Source organism: Passer domesticus, chromosome 1 (genome assembly GCF_036417665.1).
Source record: "Passer domesticus isolate bPasDom1 chromosome 1, bPasDom1.hap1, whole genome shotgun sequence".
Taxonomy (NCBI): domain Eukaryota; kingdom Metazoa; phylum Chordata; class Aves; order Passeriformes; family Passeridae; genus Passer; species Passer domesticus.
In genome coordinates, this window is record NC_087474.1 from 50,958,507 (window position 1) to 50,978,724 (window position 20,218).

A 20,218-nucleotide genomic window follows, 5' to 3' on the forward strand; every position below is an offset into this window, starting at 1 on the left:
AGTTACATTTTTCTCCAGCTTTCTAGTGTTTTGGGGGGAATTTCTTTAATTGCTTAAGAGCAAGCTACTGAAACCACTCCTGAGCTGTTGGAGGGAGTGGGCCCAGTACTAAATAGGAGCCTTTCCAGCATCCCAGAAAAAATTCTCTGCATATTGTTGATTGTTTAAAGTTTTTCCTTTTTTCTGTATTTAGGATACTAATGAAATTTAAACTAAACTAGGAAATTAATAGAAATATTTACAGTGCAGCTAAAATAATTTGTGGTGTTAACACAGAAATAAACATTCCCAAGAAAGGATTGGAAAGCAGGATTATATCACAAAAAGAAGTAGCCAGCACATTCTTCTTGTCCCATCTTCCAACCTGTCACTTGTGTTTGTCTCTCCCAAATGCCATGGACTCTTTGCATGTTTTTTTAGATTAAATAAAACATACAGCTCTATATATTTTTTTAATATTGGGTCAGAGAGCATAACTGGCTCAATCTGTAAAGCAGAAATGAAAAATATAAATATTTTAACAAGTGAGCAGCTGCTGCATTTTCACTTCTTACTGCATATACTATTCTTGAAGGTACTGGGAAGAGAGATAGGGCTGGAGGAGAAGGAGGGCAGAGAGATGGTATGTAAAGGGAGGCTGAGAAAATGCATTAAAATGACACATCTTGAGAGAATCTGTTTGAACAGTGGAGATTTACAAAGTTTTGTCCTACTCCATGGCAACTTGGGTACACAGATCAAACATGTCATAGGAGTAACATGGGGCAGGTGAGCCTTGAGCCAAAAAATTTGAGAGGGAGCAATGTGAGGGGGAGGGTGATACTGGAGGACTTTGGAGACCGTGTGCTGCACATGAGTAGCAGGTCTGGCTGAGAAGGGAGGAGGATTTGGTGCCCATCATGGGCTGCCATTATCTCCAGCTGGAGATTTTACTTCTCTTTCAGAATAGCAGATAGGTACTTATTCTTTTTGGGGATTTTTAGACAAAACCTTTATTTACAAGCCCTCCAACACTTGTTTAAGGAAAAATACATTTTTTTGCTTTGCTCTGCTTTAGGGATGAGGCTTGTTCACCGCTTCCCTATGGTCTGCCATGTATGACCAGAACACTTTACTCCATGTTGACTTCGTTTTTGTTTTCCAACATGCTCTAATATTTGCATTTCAATTTGGGGGCATCTTTTAATTTATTTTTGCTTATGTGTCTTGACTTGTTTATGCTGTGATAGCATCGAATATCCCAGCCACTGACATAGTCTCTATTATACAGAAAGCTAAAACAAAAGCATTGGTGTAGATTTGGAGCTTTGAGAGCTTTTCATGCAACACCAGAAACCTTAGATCATTTCTAATGCATCCTGATTGAGAGGGTCTCACTTGAATGGAAATTACAATGTGATATCATGCTGAGACCCCACAGATTTCTCATGGCAACTTAACACATTCTCAGCTCAGCATAATTCTTCAGTCTTGTACTACTCAATATACGCCATTATCTTAGCTCAGTGGGTCTATCTGAATTGACAGATTAATGACAAATTGTCTTGTTTTATTCCATTTCATAGTAGAGTATAGGAATTAAAAAAAAAAAAAAAAGATGAGCTGACTTCTTAAAATAGTCTTTATGGAAGCTTAATGTCCCCTGCGGCTAGAGAATGTGCATGCACTAAAATAGGAAAGCATGCTTCTCCATAGGAATAGTGAATATATTCTATAGTGAATACATTCTATAGTGAATACTTCTCCATAGTGAATTATTGCAGCTGAAACAAGGATTTGTTGCTTGAAATTCTGCCTGTGTAAAACTATCTGCAAGTGAGAGGTGAGCAGTCAAGAGGTGAGCTCCTGTTGCTCTCATTCCTGGGGTGAGTTACCAGTGGTCCCAGGCATAAGCAAGGTCCCCTTAAAAGAGGTGATGCTTAGGCTGATAATGAAGTATGGCCCTGAAGATCCTCTTCTAGGACAACCCATGGAAATGCCTATAAGGAAAGTAGGGATGAGGCGTGCTTTATTCCAGCATGGCTCATAGTTCCTAAAACAAGTGAAAGAACTGTGTTCAACTTCAGAGTCAACTTCCTAAGGGGAATGTTGGAACTGCACTCCCCTCTCCACTCCTTTTCTTCTGGCCCATCACACATTGTTCAGGTTAACTTGGTTTGACCCCAGTAGCTGGGTCTGCCATGTTTTACCTGACTGTGTGGTGGCTGCCTGTAAAATATCTGAGCTCCAGTGGGCTGGAGTGGAAGCACATCATAAACAGGAGCATGGATTCTCTCTATACCACCCAGCAAGGAGGGGAGAGGGGATTAATATGGGAAAGCTATAGGACAGGAGGAAATGTCCTCCTCCTGTTACTTTAACTTCTGATGGTACTCCTGAAAAGCAGGGGCTTTTAACATTTGCTTCTGCTTGTTTTCCTTGCTGTTTTTGTGTGCATCTCTGTTCTTCACCAAAACTTGTTTGAAAATGATAGCTGATCATGAAGTCCCTCAAAGCTTTTCATTAGATACTGTCAATAGCTGACCCTAGCTAAATTCCAAGGGGAAAGATACATGAAGCAGTACTACTGCTTTAAAATGTTACGTAATTAATTGCAAACTCACTATTTCTCCTTAGAAAAGACAGAGGAGGAGCAAGGTGGGCACCATGAGGACATCACAATTATTTCACAAACCTCTTCAGTCCCTTCACCTGGGCAGTGCTAGCACTATAAGAGAAAATACATGTCCACTTAGGGATGGTCAGTTCAAGTGGAATTTGTCTTTATTCATTTGTTCGGTTATGTGAGTGTCTTTTGTTTCTTCTTGAAAGCATTGTTTGTTCAAACAAATTATGAGAAAGAGCAAAAGATGGTTCCATTCTTTTCTGATAAAACCAAGGGGTTTGGATTGTGAGAGAAACATCATTCTTGCAACTCCAGAAACTAAGGCAGCTTTTAGGCAGTGAGCAGTAAGCAGGTGGTGAATGTTAAATAAAGAGATCAAGGAAGGGAGCCTGTGGTTAAAGAAGGATGGGGTGAGGCTGGGACACTTCTGCCAGGTTCTGAAAGTGGGCTATCATTGTTTAGTCTATGTTGTGTCCAAGAGGTTGGGTCACTCTTTTGTGACAGACCAGCTGCTCTACTCCCTCAAGTCACAAAGTTAGCAACGTGAGTCCAGAATATTAAGGTTTTGTAAGAACAGGGCTTACAAAAACATACTTATTTACATAAGTTCTTGTACTCTTTCACACACTTGAAGTTCTTTTGGACAGTGGATCAAGCAGAGTGTTTGCTGCTGCTTTCCAAGCACGTTTGCTTTCCCATAAATGAGTGGCTTCATCTTTTTACATTTATCCTTTGCTTCTGAGCAGTTAATTGTTAGCTGCCTGAACCTAAGAGAAGGCAAGAAAACATAAAAAATCAATACAGATTCAAAAATAAGACACTTCCCTTACCTATATGGTTCATTGGGAAAAACTTTGCTTTTTTTTTTCCCTAAGACCTTTCTCAGTAGTATATCTATCCAAGACAGTCCTTTATTTTTTAATCTAAGATAGCATCTTGGGAGCTTTGGTTAGTTTTTCTGAGATTTATGATATCTTGAGTAGTATAAATTGTAGGAACATTTCAAAATAATGGATTATTTGATCTCCTTTATTTAATACTTGTCCAGGGAGGACACCTTACTTTGTCTGCTGCTTCCTGGTTTGGGAAATTATTGGGTTGAGGAGACGGCACACATAAACTCATCACTGTGAGAAAACTCTCTAAGCTGGTCCCAGCTGCTGGTTCCACCACTGCCCATTGAAATTACAGCTAAGAAGGGCTTATTCCTTGGGTTGAAAACTCCAGGGTGACTTAGGTTTGGGAGGAAAGTGAGAGGTGTGGAGCTGATTGCCTCACTGGGGCAGCCAGTATCAGTGTAGTGGACAGGGATACCCATCAGCTGCTCTGTGGCCTGGCATGGCTGAGTGGGAGCCCTGGAGGGTGATGGAAGCAAATGTGCTCCATCGTTACTTGTGTCCTTCATGGAGCCATAGAATGTTTGGGGCTCGAAGGGATCTTTGAGACCATCCAGTTCCAGCTGCCCTGCCATGGGTAGGGACACCTTCTGCTTGCATCAAGTCCGATCCACCTTGGCATTGAACTCTTCTGGGGATGGAGAACAGGAATTGTAGCTGCTGCTAAAAGCAATTCCTGAGCCTGTGGATGTATAGCATGGCTTTAAATTAAGCTCTGTGATCTCCAAACCATATTGTTGTCTTGCATTACAGTGTGTTACCAGACTCCTTTCTTCTTGCTCTTCCTTCAGTGAATGCAGAAAACTTGCAAAGTTTTATTACTTGCAACAAAAGATGGCAAGCAAAGATATTTGCCTGTATACTTATGCCTGTTTTCTGGAGCATGTTTTTTGAGGTTAAACCTGCTGGTTAGTTCTGGTCAAAGCCAAATTGAAGATCCTGTATGTACTTGCAAACAAGAATATATTTTATTCCATTTCCAGCAGCACTGACATTTGACAATTGGCAATTGACATTTTCTTCAAAGCCCAGTATCCTGGAAACAAGTGATTAAATTACAATTTTAAAAAAAACCCAACAACCTCACAAACCCAAAGAAGCCCACCCAAAATGCTAGGTTTAGTCTTCCTGCTTGTAGAGAATGTTATGAAATAAGACTTCAGTGCTTCTTAGGGTTTAAAATGTAAATAAATACAGCTCTCTCCACATTTGTTATCGTACATTTATTTTAATGAAACTCCTTTATGGAGACCTGTTTACTTTGAGACTTCTGAAAACATACAGGTGATTGTAGTAAATGATTCAAACACGTAGGGCTTTCTTCTGTTTAGGCCTAACATGTTTTAATAACACATGTATTAATAATTCCAAAATGTTTCTTAATGCATATAATAGCTGCAAGTTTCTTCTTCATAGGTTTGAAATTTTCCCATTTGAAATTAGGTTTATTTAATTATAGTTGGATTAGGCACAGGATTGTGCACTGTAGAGCAGCCTTGAAGGCAAGATTTTTGTCGTGCTTGGTGGTGGTATCAAGCAGGATGGTAACCAAGCCCTGGCACAATCTCCAGAACTGGTTATTTCAACACTACAGGGTATGCAAGCACCTCTGCAGACTCACTTTTGTGTTACCCCCAGTTTCTCCCAGGTTGCTTGTGGTTTGGTGTTCCTGTTAGCTCTGAATACATGCTCTGATTGCCTGTAATGCTCGGAAGGTGGTGAGCACACTGAAACTGAGATGGCTGGGAAGGGGGATTGTTACTCAGGAAATCCAACCTGGTCTTGGACTTCTTTCCCCATATTTTTGGCCGACTCCAGCACCGCATAGATGAGAGCAGGGCTTGGCAGCTGTTCAGGGCTAATGTGCCAGACTGTATTTTCCTTTCCCAAATTAAGCATGCTGGTACAGTGTCTGTGAGAGGTAGTAGTTCCTGGCTCCTAGCTTTTGCCGAGTTTGGAAATCACTGAAAGCCAGGAGCTACTGTGTGCCAGTGAAAACTGGCTTCATACTGCAGCATGCCAGCTTGGTTTAGAGAATCCTGGAAGTGATGGAGAGCCCTGTGTGAAGGCTCATTTTTAAGATCTTTTACTTTGCCTGTGCTCAGACTTTTCCCAGGGAGCTTTAAAATAATTTCTATATTAGCTCACTTAATGGCAGTATACATTTTTCCTGCCCAAATTTTTGAATGAAATGGGGGTGAAGACATGAAATGAGGGTGCAGACATGATGTTATCTGTCTCTCAGCCCACCACACTGGCTAGTCAGTGAGTGAGAATCACAGCTTCCATCAGGTCTCTCAGCAGGCTGGCTTGCTTTCTGCAGGATGCTGAAGAGATGCTTTATTCCCAGCTGTTTCCAAATGCAAATCTAGGGTCTTTCCAATTCTTATGTGCTTATACTTTCTAGGGTTTTAGAAACTTGTCGTCTCCAAAAACCCCTTTTTGCAGCTGAGGTGCAAGTTTCAGAAATACACTCCAAACTGCTGGGGCTTCATCCAGCATCCATGTTTTCCCTTCCTGTCCCCGTGGAGTCTGTCAAGGAAGGTCCTTGCTGAATCTGGCACAGCAACTCAGCAGCAGTTGCAGCTGCTCCCAGGATTCCTGGGTGCTTACAGATAAACAGTGGTGTTGGTATCTTAATCCCAAAACCTTTAATTACTTTGACTCAGAGCTATGTCCCTTCACTTCTCCTGTCCCTGTTAAAAGCACGGCAGCCAGAAGTTGCTTGGCAATACCAATGCTCTCCTGTTACAATACAGGGCACATGCTTGGGTCTGTGCTGCCTTCGATGCTCAAGCCAGCTGCAAATGTTATGGCTGGCTGATGAAGCATGTCTCAGGCTGTGCTGCCTTGCTGGTTGCATGGTGTAGCTAAAAACCTGCACAGAGTTTTTCCTTTGCTTTTTGCTTTCAATTTGCCACTGCTGCAATATTTGGGCATATTATTTACCTGCAACTGATTTTCTTTAATTCAAGGGACATGCACTAATGAAAAATGGTAAAGTGGAAAGTAAGTAATAGTGAGATCACATGAATTCTCCCAGCATGGGAGTTCCCTGAGCAGTTTTCAGGTTAACAAAGCAAAGCTGCTAAGTCCCATTTCTGTTTTTGTAAGGATTCATCCATCCGTTCCCATGGTCTGTCCTCAAACCCTCTGAAGTTTAGTCCAAGCAGAAGCTACCTCTGATGTTCTGAGTTATCTTTTTTCCATGCAGACTTGTCAGCCTCTTCCATAGCCATTTACAAATAAACACAGGAATCAAATTCTGCTCCATTTACAAGTAGGTCAACCTCACTGATTTCAGTGGGACTGCTGCAGACACAAGTCAGCGGAATATGTGCTCCATGTTTTGCTAAGTTGTTGGCAGAAGGTGGATTTGTATAAGCTCACCAGAGCAGAGATTGTCTTTACATGAGAAAAACAACACTTAGCACAACAGTCCCTAATTCGGTTTTCTCAGAGGTGCTGCAATAACAAATACACTAGACCCGGTTACCAGCACTTAAAAGGATAACCTCATCCCTAGTTCTTCCCCCAGATGTAAGAGGGGGGATATATTTAGAATAAAGTCATTTCCCCACTACCACCACATACAAACAAAGCTGTGCAGTTGTAGAAATACTTGAGACAACATGTGCAACTGATTCCCACTGGGTTTGGTAACTGAGGAGACACACGGTGGGAACAGCTTGGAAGAAAATCTTCAAAGACTACGTAAGGACAGAAGTGCCTTTGCAGTGAGAGCCCTACCGCAGACTTTGGCTTTTATAAAACCATTCTGACACTTGTGATCTGAAGGAGAGGTCTGAAGCAGGTTGAAAGGGAAAAAATATCAAAGACATCCCTTACTTTTCATTCTGCTGTGTGCCCAAGTTTCCCTACTATCCTCCTGTAGACTCATTCACCAAAAAATGAGCATGCTGTGGAAATTCACCAGGTAGAATTCACAGTACTTCAGTTTTGCCCCTCTGCTTAGGCTTGTGAGAGCCTTGAAGATGCCCTCTGTGAGCTGATAACTGCTGGTTATGTCTTGGGGCCCTGACAGTGATCTGGATTCTGGACCAGACCTTTCCCTTCCCTCAGGCATTCTTCAAGGCAAGAGCAGCACAAGTGTCTGAGACACGGATGGGTGCTCTGCTTCTGCAAACAGGCTGCAGGTATTTGCACCATTGCCTTTTAAACAGCTTGGGCAGTACCAGAACATTGGCAGTTACTGGTAAATACTTCTGTGAGCAGAGGATAAACCATCAAGGGCTGCCTGATTTCTTCCTATTCATCTTCCCAAAACATAGGTTGAAAATAGTAATTGATTATTTCCCCCCTATTTATATATCCCCTAGAAGAACTGTGCACAGAAAGCATATAGACATAGACACCTGCTCTCCAAGTCGACTCTGTCTAGGTGGATTGCACACACCTCCTCCATCCCATTGGCAGCCCTCCAAATGTGTCTTTTTCTGCTGTTCTCCTCAAGGTAAACACTCCCTGGTGTTGCATGTAGTAGCTCTGTGTGAGATGTACTGCAAAATGTACTTCAGCATTGGAGTCTGCTCCCCCCAGCAGAGCTCAACTTCAAGCAGCAGTGCTGGGTTAAAGTCCCTGCAAATGAACCCACTGTTGAAAGCAACTTACACCAGCTGAAAGGATCATTAAATGAGGTGCTTGGGGCTTTCAAATGCCTGTGTTCTCAGTATGCCACTGTGTAGCCTCTCTTCAAAAGGCTGTAAGAGTATTACATGCTAATCCCAATTACATTCAAAATATCCCTGGGTGTTTACCACTGTTACCCTCTCTTTTTCATTCTTAATTGCATTGTAGCTGAATAACTCTGTACCCACATTGGATTATTCATGAACAGCATATTGAATTGTACTCTTTTTCATTTCACAACAGGGATCTGCTGTTACAGGATTGGTGTAGTCTGAAGCAAGAAAATAATATCTGCATTTCAAGTCCTTAATCTTGTCGCAAACCAAATAATAAGAGTTGTTTGGGTTGTTTTTTGGTTTGGGTTTTTTTTTTTTCCCCTACAGGTAGGTGGTTTCCCAGTGAGATGTTCAGCTTGTAGGATAAAGACATGCTAAACAAGATCTATGACCTGTCAATATTGGGTTTGGAGATTATTTGAACATCTGTGTATGTATGTCATATATATGCTGATGCTTTGGGAGAAAAATAGTGAGAATATGTAAAGCAATACCAACACTAATATAGCAATAACACTAATATATTGGGGGGGGGGGGGGGAGAAGAAACATGGGGGGTTTTGTCTGTCTTGTTAAATACCTACACCACCAGTTCATCCCTGTGTCACATCCCTGTTGGCTGTTAGGTCTCTGCAGAATGCAGCTGGCACTGGTCAGTGCAGCCTCTGTGCTGCGGCAGAGGAGTATCCTTGTTGCTGAAGGCAGGCATTCCCAGGGTAGTTAACTGGAGTAGCTTCTGCTACATCCCTTCCTTGAAGTTTTTCTGGAGATAAACTGAATTTCAGTTTCCACAGCTATTGTAATCTGCCAGGTTCTGCATGGGTTTTTTTCTTTCTTCTGAAAAAACCCAGCCTGCTCATATGTTCTTTTTAAGTTTTAAGCAAATATTCTCAAGCCTGATTTATCCTTTTTTTCCCCCCTATTCAATGAAGAGGAGATATGAATACTGCCAGTAGTGAAAATAATTGTGCAGGTATTTTCATCAGGTGTCCATGCAGACTTGTCTCCCTGAGATTTTAATGAGTGGCACATGTTGGACAAAGAGAATGAGCATGTGTACAAGTGGGGGGGCAGGCTTTGAAGAATAGAAAGAGCTGCTCTTGGGGTTAGTAATGTTAAAATGGATCAGCTTTGATTTTCTTTTATGACTAATAATAGCCTTTTCTCATAAACAGGATGGAAATTTAAAGTCCAAGAACTTCGCAAGTCACAGTGCATTTTTAGGGTTTTGGGAGGATTTTGGAGGAGGAGGATGGTTTTGTTTATTATTGGCTTCCGAGTCCCCAGAGAGGTGGAGCCTTGGATGCAGCAAAACCTGCAGAGTATACCTGCATTCTGACCTGGGCATCTTCCCATACCGCTTTGGGGTTTACTTGAGCCTGTGTGAGGTGCTGGTAGGTGAGAGCCCATGCTCTCAAGAAGGATTTGTCCCTTGTCCCCTTTGTTTTGAGGGTCGGGGGGGTTGTTCCTCCTGCCCTGCTCCAAAGGAAACGCAGTACAATGAAAACAGCGGGGCCATGTGTGTGGGCTTGTGCTGTTGTGTGTAAGCACGCACCTGGGAAGCCTGGGATGCTAAGCTCTTAGGGATATGGGTTGCTTAGTTAAGGATGGAGGCACCATGTGAGTCCAGGCTGCTTCAGCTGAAACTGAGGTTTGGAAGAAAGATATTAAGCAGGTTGGCAAGGTAAAGCACCCTGGCTGTGTGCACAGATATAAAATAAAAAGTTTGTGTCAGTGGTTTATTTGGATTCTGCTTACAGTTTTTGCTGAATATTTAGCACTTCATCTAGATTTTTCTGGATTTTCCTCTCTTCATCATTCTCCATTAGCAAAGTCCCTTCCTGAAATGTTTCTTGTTGCTTTTCTTTTTAAAAGCACTTTGAATTGAAGGGAAGTTGTTTTCTCTTTTCCCTTTTGCCAACCATGGCTATGTTCCCCTATCTGACTGGAGGAAACCTTTGCTTCCTACCCAAGCCGACCCTGGGTAACCCTGCTGCAGCTGCTCACACGAAAAGCCTGGGATTCTCAGTGCAAGCTGAAAGGCACATGCAGGAAAACTTTTTTTTTCCCCCTGACTAACAAAAACCCACTGGGGAACTGGAAGATTTCCCATTGGTTTAATTATGGTGGTCTAATGAATTGCAAAAGTTAAAGAGGAGGAAGAGTTCTTTAAATGAATCTCAACTGGTTGTTTTTGTTTGTTTTTTTTTTTAAATTGAGGGATTTCTGTAGCCTAAGCTGGCAGGAGAAGAGTGGATTCTTCAGTGAGAAATATAGAAAGGCCTGTCAATGTGTATTACTCTATTAAGCTTTAACCAAAATTAATCAGAAACAACCAGGGGAGAAGGCTTTATGTGGAACAGACCCTCAGTTAAATAACTTCCATTACTGCATTTAAAACATTTGTAAGTACAGTGTATAATAAGTTGATATAGGCAGTGGAGTACAGGTACAGGCAGGGAATGAAATACCAATATAATTTATTGTATACATGTATTTAGGAAACTGTTTCCAAGACTGTGTTCCTTATCCACAAATCTGGCTTAGGGAATATTTGTTTTGCCCCCTCTTTCATACTCACCTACTGTAGTTTCCCACCTCCACCCTGTGCCTGTACAGATGTTTGTACTTAGGGCTGTACTGGAAATCAGGTCTCTGGTTCTTTGGCCAGAGTAGTTAATTTGTGTTTAAAATATGAATGAGATTAGGGTGGGGGAAGTTGGGGTCTTTCAGGAGAAGCTAGAGGGTAGCCCACTGCATTTTTGGTAACTGCTAGAGAAAACCAATATAGCACTAAAGCCAATGTGGGATATCCTGTCATGTCATGGGTAACTCTTGGGATATTAAATCCCATTAACCACCTCCCAAATAAGCACAAACTGAAAGCCCCAGACCCCTTGCAGAATCCAACTAGGTGGTCAGGTATGGACTGGAAACTGGGGAAGGTTTTCTAATAGTAGCCAGGTGGTTTTGCTGCCCTGGGAGCTCAGCATGATTATTTTCTCTCCGCTTCTTGCTCCCCTATGCTCCTGGTACATACAAACATAGCATTATAGGCTGTGCTGCCTCTTCCTCTCCACATGCAAAGAGTAGCAAGCCAAGCATACCAGCAAAACAAGGTGGGTCAGATGAAATACAAATGTTTTTTATTTTGCACTTGTTACAGCTGCTGCCTATGGATGGAAGGATTTTCGTGTCCCAGCATCCTGTGACCTACTTAGAGAATTGGAATAGCTTATGTTTGCAGTTCATTAGAGAAAGGGATTCTAATATCTAGAGGAACATGATGACTAATACAATGTAATTGGTATCATGGCAGTCATATAGACATCAGTCTTGTCTGTACACTGGTGTTTCCATGAATGCCTTTAGTATGTCCTGCTCTCTCAACAGCACTTAGCATTTATCCACTGTCTTCTGCTTTCTGAGATACAGGACCATTTATGCATTTATACACCCATTTAAAAACAGAGCCAGGGGCCTTTGATGTTAAGTGTGCAATGCCTGTGTAGAAAGCTTGTCTATGAGTAAGTTTAGTCAAAAGAGCTGCAGTTCAAGTAGCTGCTCTTAAAACATGTCATTTGCCCTTGATACTTTCATGATAACTGTGATATCTATAGCAGTTCCTGTAAAGAGCATTGAATATGGCTAGATGATATGACAGTAAAATTAATTTAAGGCAAACTGCAGAGTTTTCAGAGGGGCTGACTACTTATATTGTGTTTCTGGCAGAGCTTGGCAGAAACCCTGCAAGGTTTGCTTGGCCATGCAGCCTGCCAGCTAATGCCTGCTCTTGCTGAAAGCGTGTTAGATCCAAATTTTCTTCTGTTTTTGCTTTGCTTCGTTGCTAGCAACAATTTCAGCAGTGTTGAAAGAGAAAGTGCTTAGGAGTTTCTTACAACAAAGCCAAGTAATCCCTCTTGGGCTTTGACTGTCGTGAGTTTAGCCCTGGTGCCACTTGTCCACATTTCACCCTTGGTGGGATTGTTCTGGTGCAAATACTTGGGAGTGTTATTTTTGGCAAGTTTGTTGCATTTTCATTTAAAATAAATCAAGCAAATTCCTTTGCTATACATCGGAATAGCCTTGTCTTTGATCTTGGTCATAGTTGAGAAGTGCAACGGGGAAGGAAATGGGGAATTGATGAGAATAGTGTTTTTCTTGCATGTATTATTTGATATTATTCATCTCTCTGGTATGAAGGAATGTTGCTTTAAGCTGCAGCAGTTCTATTTTCCAGGCAGTACCTTGTGTATGCCAACACCTGTTTTTATTTGAGATAATTTCTGCACCACTGTTCCTTCCCCCTCCGTCAGAGGAGGTGAAGGTTGGGTAGAATGGCCCTTCCCCTTCACTCGGATTAAAATCTCTCAGCCTGTTAGTTCACCGGGACTCTTTCCAAATCCTTAAAAGGGTTATTGGCAGAGCCTCAGCTGGTGCAAATCAGCCCAGCACCGTTGCTTCTCAGTGGCCCTCTGCCAGGCTCTGTGAGCTGGACGGCTGGCCGAGCAGCCCCAGCTATTCCTTATACCTCATTTCAGCTTGCTCTTGTGTCTGAAAAAGGGTTTAATTTGCAAAGGAAAGATGCATGGAAGAAGAGGGGATGTAAGAATGAGTCTGTTCAATGCTGTGTGTGACTCAGCACCTTTTCTTACAGACAGGGATTGCCACAGCCAGAATTGAGCAAGGCAGCAGCAAGAAACAACAATTGAACTACCAGTTCAGTTTTAATGTTGGATGCATTAGAAAGGAAAAAAAGAAAAAACTAGCAAAAAACCCCCTCTTCTTACCCCAAGTTTAGATACACTGAGGGGAAGATTTTTACTCTTGTCCAAATTAAGCTGAGGTTACTTTCTGCCTGGATGCCCCTGTGGCTTTGCTGTCCCTGTTCTGGGGTGACAGAGGTGGTGAGCACTGGGTTTCCAGCCCTTATGGCTGACTTGATCCATTCCTTGGTAGCCATCAGCCAGCAGGCTACAGCCAGGCATCAGCCAGCCCAGCTGGCTCTGCTGTAAGGCAGGCTCATAGGGAGGAAGGGCAAAGACCAGCAGGGTTTAATACAATAAACTATCCCAGAGAAGCCTTTCAGGGAATGGTGAGTGAGAGCTCATTGTGACTCTCTTTCCCACAGGAAAAGAGAAGGGAGGATACTAACCACCTTCGAGGAATGTGTTTAACAGATTGCAGGAGCCCATGTTGCTGACAACTGCAATTGCAGCTCTGGAATCAATACAGTCCCAGAAGTTTGAAGTCGCTTGACAAATTGCTTGTGAATGAAAATCTCTCCTAGAAAAAATAATACATTTTCAAGCAAACACTGGGCTTAGGAAGAAAAATAGCAGTGAACAAAATTCCCCACTGCTGCTTTGATAGCCTCATCCTGTTCCCAGCAAATTACAACCTGGCTGACATTGTGAAAGCAGTGAGTGAAAGTCTGGCTGTTCACTGCTATCATCTTAACAAAACCAAGGGTTGTTTGGAGCTGAAGGTGCTGTGAGCCTCTGCAAGCATCCGGTGCCTGCTATATAGATGTCAAAAGCAGGCTGGAAGGTTCCAGATTGATATTACATTCTCCACTATTCATAAGCAAAAGTGAACCAAGCACAGGGGAGAGAGATATTTTAGTTACTCCAGCTTTGAGAGTTGGATCAATAGCCCATCCGTCTGGATTTTCTTTGAACTGGGTGATTTTGCACTACAAAATAATTCTGCTCGCAATATTCCCAATATTGCCATTTACATTTATGGACCTCCTAGCATTATTCACTTCCAGACTGTTTGGAGAAAACCTCTGTGTAACATGTTTTCATTTTACCCCATCCCTACAAGCTGACTTCAAGCAGCAGCAGAGCAGCTGAAGGAAGAACTCGTAACTGTCTCCTGTATTTGCAGAGCTCCCTGCTTCCCCTTTGTATATATAAAAATTAGCAATGAGTTGGGGGGGGAAAATCATGGTGACACCAAATAAACTCTCTTAATTGACACGGAGTTTCCATGCCACTTAGCATAAACACTGTGGAAGTAAGAGATTTACTGGCCTTCAGTTCAGGCATGCTGCATGGTTGGGAAATCCCACAAGGTGCAGAGATTGTTTTGGCAGGAGAGTCAAAGTTTATGAAGTTGTGAGCACCCCTGATGCCACAGGAAGAGCTGCAGCTGAGGGAGGACGAGTAAAACAAAGCTTAATGGCCAAGCAATGCAGCTCCATAGTTAAGTCAACATGACATAGGTTTTGGAGACCAGTAGTACTTCAAACATAGCAGGCTGGCTAAGAAGCTTAAATCTGAGCTTAAATTTTAGCCTCAACACATTTTACAGTTGAGTAGGACTGGAATATTGTCCTTTGAACCAAATATAAAAATCTTTAGCCAAAGAATAAATGCTGCCATGTGGACTTTCCCATAAAGAGTACAAGCTGAATGGTAACTGCTTTTTCTTATTCCAGGTGTTACATTGGCATAAGCTACGGGAAGATTTTATAGTCACATTGAATATATGGTTGGGGAGATATGAATCAAGTAGGGATGCATATTTTTAAATCATAACCTTTAGTCCTGAAGCACAAACTAGAATTTAGTGTGTTCAAGCACAAAAGCTTTAAATGGGAAAAACTACTTATAATATAGTTTTCACATGAAGACAGCTTTTGACCTTTACATTGATGGGAGGAATTTTTTGGTATGAACACCATTTCAAGGTTGCTGGCTGAGATTCAAATGACATCCAGAGCCCATACAGGTAGTTGCTGCCAGTGTATTTAATCATAAATGTATGTGGCATCCCACCTGTATCACCAGAAATCCATCTGTAATAGAGGGGGCAGTTTAAATATCCATTCTGACCTCTAGCAGTAAATGCTTAGCAGCTTATGTGCCAGGCTGTGTTGCAAACATGAGACATTACATTTGTAAAAAACCCATAGTGCGTTAATCCCAAACTTTTTCTTTTCTGGATTTTGAAAATTGTTTCTGCTTGCAGAAAGCCTCCAAAGCTTCTTACACAAAAGATTTAAGTGATAGCTACTTAATTTCTTCACCTAAAACTGCTTCCAGGGATGGTAGTGCCAGTTCATTTATATAAGTTTTTATTCTGACTGTGGTTTGTTCAACACAGTGTCTTTCCCCAGGTATTTTCAGACAATTTCATAACAAATGTGATGGCCATGCAGTGCTGAACTAGCATTTGATATAGGTTGTGCACCCTGCCAAAAAATCCTTAAACAAATAAATCCTGAACATTTTGTGTGTGGTTGGCTTTCTTCTAAGAGCAAGTAGATTTATTTAAATATTTTTATAAGTCAAACTGTAGAAGCTTGAAGACATTAGAAGGGATTTTAACTACTGGCACACAGTCTAGTGTGACTCCAGAATCAGACCAGATTGAAAGAAATGACAGGCAAAGCAGCCATTGGGAATTATAATGGAGGAGAAAGTTACGATGTACATTTCATTTGACAAAATCTTTCCTGGTGTTACCCACTAAGAACATCCTCATTCTCCACTTGCCCTTACCTTGGGCTGATAAATGCCACCCCCTCACTTGTACCTGCCATGCTGTGCAACACTGGAGAATTTAAAAATAGCCTGGCAATTAAAATGGTTTAGGTTGGGCTGGTTTTTTTTTTCCTTCTTTTGGAGCCAGACCTGTTAGTCTGGTTCACAGAATGCAGCTGCTGAAACAGTTGAGCCGGCGCAATGGAGGGGGTGGCAGACAGACAGACGGCCTGGCAGGGACAGGAAGGGATGGAGGAACAGCAGCAGAGGACCAGAATGTATGGCTGGTGAAGAATCCACCTGAAAAGGCACAAACAGCACATTCTCATTTTCTGCCTCTGTTCTTTCTCCTTCTTGGATCTCTTTAGGGAAGACCCCTTATGTCACCATGCCTTCTGGGCTGCACATCCAAGCATTTGTCTCTTTCTAGGATTGATGCAGGCTGATATTAGCTGGGGGTGATCCCTTTTCAAATGCTCCCCAAGCCACTTACCTACAGAGTATCTAAGGAGAGCTGTTTACAGGAACCACCATACCTATTTTCATACAAATTAGCCACCAGCCTGGAACTTGTGATGAATCTAAAACAAACTTCTCTTTGTCCTGTTGGATGGGTTTGAAAAGAAAATTTATGGGTTTTGAAGTTAGTGCAGCGAATTAGCAGCTGCTTGTCCAGTTTCTGCTGCATAATATTGTCATGTTGCAACAGGTTTGTCCTGGAGTCAAGAGGCACTGGTATGCAACCAGCCTTCCACAATGCACAAATCCTTCCCGGGCACTTTTTCATTTGGAATTGTGTGTATGGTGATGAGGGAAAGCCTCTCTCCCCTCCCCTTCCCAAGCCCCCTGTTTTTGTAGCTTGAATGTGTCCAAAGCATGTTGAATTAGCACTGAATTTCTGGTATGCAAGCAGAAAGTTCTGAACAAAAACCAACCCTACTGTAGGTAGCCTCTGCTCACTTTGTTGCATGTGTTGATGGAGTGTGGGAAAACAGATGGACTGAGCTTTACCAAATGCAATTTGAAAAGCATGCAAGCATGTAGTGGCATAGGCAGCTATTAATACTTTAAACACTGGAGTTGTAGTTAAATAAGACAACTTTTCTTTTTAAACAAATGCCAAGGGGTTTTTTTTCATAATACCACTAATTATTAGAACACACTTGAAAGGTGTTTAACTTGCTCCAGCCACTTCATAATGGCACCTTTCCTACTACAAAAACCAGAGGGAATGAGGCAGACTTGCCCACACAAGTTCTTCCTAATTTACTAGTCTGTAGTTTGTTTTTTTGCTTCATGATCTCACCAGTCTTTCGCATGGCTCACAGTCTATGTGCTCTGTTGCAGTCATGCACTGACAGGGGTTTGCATGGTTCTCTAGCAATTTGTTAACTTTCTGTAGCTGAGCCTGTTTAACAAGATGAAATGAGATTTCTGCCCCAGAGTCCCCTCCCTGCGCTACAGCAGGTCTCACAGGAGGTTGATGAGGTTTTTAGGTCAGCTGGTTATTTCGCAAATGCTCGGCTGCAGAGGAGAAGAGCTACATCTCTCTGCAGCAGAGCTGGTCATCTCTGCAATAAGGTAGTAATAACACGTCCTAGCTATGGTCAATGAGTGCTTTGCAAATATTAGCAAATCCAGTTTTGATTCAACTCTTCTGTGCCTGACTCTGCAAAGATAGAGGGAAAGGGAATTACTTACCCAGCACTGTGCAGGAGGTGCATGCTGGGGCCCAGTCTAGTGCACAGAGGTAATGTTTCCTCATCTAGATCATTAACTGCAGCATTTTAGCTACTTTTCTCCTAGTGTTGCTTAGAAAGAGGTGTTTCTTAGCTGTGAGAACAGTGAGAGCTGTAAGAACATTGGCACAAGATGAAAGTGCTGTTTGATGAGATTAAAGTGTTGGGCATGAAAAAAAGCAATGCTTTGAGTTGGGCTAGAGATAGGCACAGGCTTGGAAAAAGAAGCAGAAAGGACAAGGGTCCTCAAATGGCTGGAGGTAACCATGCTCTGGCAGGCTAAATGAAAAATAGAATCCTGCTTTTTATATTGTGCAACATACTTCCATTGCAGCATTGGAAATGCTGGATGAAGCCATGGCTTTTCCATGTTTTAGACTTCAAGTGTTTTGTTTAACATTCTGGTTGTGACACCAAGTGGCTTCAGTGGGAAAGCATTTACAGTGGGGAAATAAATAAACCCCATAATCTTTAACTACCAAGACCAGAATCTTCATGGGCTAGTGGTGATAAAGCAGTGGAAGAGCAAGAGAACTGATGTGTGATGAGCAGCACATCAGGCCTTCAAGACAGCGGGCATTCAAAGTGCCACATTGCCATCGGAATGAATGAGCAGTGGTAGGTGTACAAACCGTGGCTTTGCACAGGCTGTTGGTCTCGTGTTGTTACAGCTGAAAAACTCTGATGTTCAATATGGTTTGTGAAAGAAGTCTTCTGTTTTGGAAAGAACAGACAGAGGAGTTTTGTACCATGAAAGCTCCCCAAAATGTTTGGGAGTTCACTGTGCCCCAGAGCTGTCTTCTTGTTGTGGAGAAGAGACAGGCTGAGGTTTCCCATGGTACTGACAGTAATGCAAACTGTGAGGGGTTTTTGTCATGGGCAGACATCAAAAGAAGGACAGTCCTGCAAATTGTTCCTACCTGCCTATTTCATCAGGCATCCTTATCTTTTGCCCTCAGTAATCTGGAAAATGTGGTTTATTCAGCTTTACAAGGTATGAACTGTTTCCCAGGGAATTCTGGGCACCTATACCTCTCATTTAAACTTTCAGATATATTAGTGTACTTTATTTGATAACTGAGTGCACCTGCTTTTCTTATTGCTTTGTTGGAGTTCTCTTTGTTTGAATTTGTAAAATATTGTTTCCTAGAGGTAGATGTGCAAGTCACAAGTGTTAAAGCTTTTCTTAGCAGCTATCTCAGCTTGATGCTAAGAAGCGGAAACATATCAGACTTGTGCTCCCAATTTATAGCCATTATTCTGCACTCACAGGAAACCTTAACACAGAGTGAATGAAAGGACTACAGTGACCTGCATATCTTCCCCTTCTGGTTTCATATTCAGAAGCTCATTTCACATTTTACATTTCTGTCCTGTTTCTTAGATTTCCATTTTCGTCATTCTGGTAATAGCATCAATTGGTAAAAAAAACAAACTGGGATTGGCATTCAGCTTCATTTAATAGAATTATCCAATGACGATCCCTGTGACATTGGATACCTTGCCACTGCTTCTGGGGGCTGAGGACAAGGAGAGGAAATGGGCTGATCAGATAGCTTTATACAAGAAACTAGAGTGAGACTTAAGTTCTTTTCTTCATTCATTCATTTTTGGTCAATTTCCTTAGTTACCCAGACTAGTAGGACTCAGTGGAGTACATTCTTTGCATTTACATGAGAATAGAGGTAAATGCATTTAACCAGAAAAAAAATTATTGTTAGCCAGTTAAACAACCTGTTTTTGTACTTTTCTCCCTTTCAAAGTTACTTCACTTTAACAGTATATTGTCAAGAGTACTCTGTGCACTTAAAAGAAATTTCATTCATATGAATGCAAAGCTGCACAAAACCTTCCCACCTTACTGGTGAGCTGCTCTCTTAAGACTGGAGTGAGTGTCCCTTGCTTGGGGATGTGTAATAAAAACAGAACATGGGAAGTCTCTGTTTCCTTTTATTTGTCTTGCATTCAAATGCTTGCATCAAGGACCTAAGAGTTTTGCTACAAATCATGCCTCTTTTTGAGGTCATTTCCCCCAAATTTGCTTATGCCTTCTCTTTGTGGTGATACTTTCAGTTCAAAACCCTACTTCAGTCGTAGTGGGAACATTCTTTCCAGGCCTGAATAAATGGACTGTATGATCAAGGTAACCCTTTCTGATAATCACTTACCATGTGATAACAGACACCAGCCCTTGCACTGCGCTCAGCCATGGCAAGTGATTTCACCTTCATGGACAATTTTCAACAGGTGCTTCTTCAGAGAAGACAGGAACTTTATAATGGCACAGGAAAAAGTGAAAGTTAGAACTTACACAGATTTGATATTTAATAGCAATTTCTCAGCGAAGACAGTGACAACTGATTTCTTGTGTGTTTACTGGTCTGGACCCATCATCTTTCTCAGTTTCTTTCTCAGAGCAACCCTGAAGAGCTCTGAGTCTCCCTGAAGGGTTCAGTAGCAGCACGGGCTATTGCTTTTCAGTATGCTGCTGGAGTCCCTGGCTGAGGCTTTGCCAGTGTCAGGCACACGCAGGAGCTGGTAGAACAATCTTGTTTCAGAGAGGACTTTACCTGTTGGCTCTTTAGGGTGGAAACCTCATCACAGGACAAAGAGTAAAGCCAACGTGCTGTATTGGCTTGAGGCTATCCACCCTCCCAGGGGTGGGTCTCACAGCTCCTGGGAACACCCAGAATGTTTGCAGGCTCTGGTACCACCTGTACCACTGAGGTAGAGCAGGAGGAGCCATGTAACAACTACTGTAACAGTTTAACACCAGAAC

General features: G+C 42.1%; 1 protein-coding gene and 1 long non-coding RNA gene across 3 annotated transcripts in view; one reads left to right on the forward strand and one right to left on the reverse strand.

The window, feature by feature from the left end:
• The window catches only part of EGFR (epidermal growth factor receptor), a 152,556-nt gene that overhangs the window by 42,588 nt on the left and 89,750 nt on the right, over positions 1–20,218 (forward strand). The gene's annotated exons all lie outside the window — the stretch shown is intronic.
• Positions 2,747–20,188, reverse strand: LOC135300275 (uncharacterized). Its single transcript, XR_010362130.1, has 3 exons — positions 20,010–20,188; positions 19,608–19,710; positions 2,747–3,372 (listed from the first exon to the last, which is right to left on the reverse strand). It is a non-coding gene; the product is annotated as an uncharacterized LOC135300275 (long non-coding RNA).